A 2367-nucleotide genomic window follows, 5' to 3' on the forward strand; every position below is an offset into this window, starting at 1 on the left:
ATTCTGGGTCAAAATTTGATATACTACCTTTTGGAATAGGTTTCTAAGTGTTAAAGTATGCTGGGTGTTATGTAGTGAACCAGGCGCTATTTACTCAGGGGATTTCAGGAGGCATTTAGTCAGTATATTGGGAGGTATTTATTTAGTGTGTTGAGCAGTACTTAGTGTTTCGAGCAGTATAATTTCAGTCGGTGTTTCGTGTGGTATAATTGCAGTAAGTCTTTCGGGCAGTATAGTTTTCATCAGTTTTTAGGGTATTAGTAATTATTTTGAACAGTATAATTTCAGTCAGTATTTCGGTCATTAGTCAATGTTTCGGGAGGTATTATTTTCATCAGTGTTTTGGATGGTATAATTTCAGTTTTTTTAGTCCGTGTTTCAGACAGTATAATTTCAGTTATTGTTTTGGGCGGTACAATTTAAGTCCGTGTTTCAGGTGGTAAATTACAGTACTTCGGGTGTGGTTATTTCAGTGTTTCAGTCAGTGTTTCGGGTGGTATAATTCCAGTGTTTCGGGTGGTATAATTCCAGTGTTTTGGGCGGTGTAATTCCAGTGTTTTGGGCGGTGTAATTCCAGTGTTTCGGGTGGTATAATTCCAGTGTTTTGGGCGGTGTAATTCCAGTGTTTTGGGTGGTATAATTCCAGTGTTTTGGGTGGTATAATTCCAGTGTTTCGGGTGGTATAATTCCAGTGTTTTGGGCGGTGTAATTCCAGTGTTTTGGGTGGTATAATTCCAGTGTTTCGGGTGGTATAATTCCAGTGTTTTGGGCGGTATAATTCCAGTGTTTTGGGTGGTGTAATTCCAGTGTTTCGGGTGGTATAATTCCAGTGTTTCGGGTGGTATAATTCCAGTGTTTTGGGTGGTATAATTCCAGTGTTTTGGGCGGTGTAATTCCAGTGTTTTGGGTGGTATAATTCCAGTGTTTTGGGCGGTATAATTCCAGTGTTTTGGGTGGTGTAATTCCAGTGTTTCGGGTGGTATAATTCCAGTGTTTCGGGTGGTATAATTCCAGTGTTTTGGGCGGTGTAATTCCAGTGTTTTGGGTGGTATAATTCCAGTGTTTTGGGTGGTGTAATTCCAGTGTTTCAGGTGGTATAATTCCAGTGTTTTGGGTGGTATAATTCCAGTGTTTTGGGTGGTGTAATTCCAATGTTTCAGGTGGGGTAGTCCAGTGTTTTGAGCGGTGTAATTCCAGTGTTTTGGAAGGTATAGGTCCAGTATTTCAGTCAGTGTTTTGGGTGGTATAATTCCAGTGTTTTGGGCGGTATACTTCCAGTGTTTTGGGCGGTGTAATTCCAGTGTTTCAGGCAGGGCTGTGGAGTCGGTAAGCCAAACCTTCGACTCCGACTCCGACTCCGACTCCTCAAATTCTCTTGCACCGACTCCGACTCCGGCTCCGACTCCGGCTCCGACTCCGACTCCTACATATATTGCTTATAGTTAGGTGAAAAATTTATTGTAGTACATGAATATGTGTATGTGAACATCAGACATTTAATAATTTTTATGATACAATAATCAAGATATTTGGATAGAACATAAAATATATTTATTGGAATACAACTTTAGAACACAAAAAACTGTAATAAATTGTAAATATGTAATACACTATGTAATATACAGTAGATTACATATATATCTTGTGTGTGTGTATATACACTGTATATATATATATATATATATTATATATATATTACATATTTACAATTTATTAGTTTTTTTGTGTTCTAAAGTTGTATTCCAATAAATATTTTATGTTCTATCCAAATATCTTGATTATTGTATCATAAAAACAATTAAATGTCTGATGTTCACATTGTACTACAATAAATTTTTCACTTAAATATAAGCATTATACTAAATGTTGTTATTTAGTAAAATATTCAGCACATTCTGCATTGCACTCCTGTCCCCAATTTATTATATATTTTAGGAGTCGGAGTCGGTGCATTTTATACCGACTCCGACTCCGACTCCACCAAAATGAGCTCCGACTCCGACTCCGACTCCACGACTCCGACTCCGACTCCACAGCCCTTTCAGGTGGGGTAATTCCAGTGTTTTTGGTGGGGTAATTCCAGTGTTTCAGGTGGGATAATTCCAGTGTTTTGGCAGTGTAATTCCAGTGTTTTGGGCTGTGTAATTCCAGTGTTTCAGGTGGGGTAATTGCAGTGTTTTGGGCGGTGTAATTCCAGTGTTTCAGGTGGGGTAATTCCAGTGTTTTTGGTGGTGTAATTCCAGTGTTTCAGGTGGGGTAATTCCAGTGTTTTTGGCGGTGTAATTCCAGTGTTTTGGGCTGTGTAATTCCAGTGTTTCAGGTGGGGTAATTCCAGTGTTTTTGGCGGTGTAATTCCAGTGTTTTGGG

Source organism: Anomaloglossus baeobatrachus, chromosome 12 (assembly GCF_048569485.1).
Source record: "Anomaloglossus baeobatrachus isolate aAnoBae1 chromosome 12, aAnoBae1.hap1, whole genome shotgun sequence".
NCBI lineage: Eukaryota > Metazoa > Chordata > Amphibia > Anura > Aromobatidae > Anomaloglossus > Anomaloglossus baeobatrachus.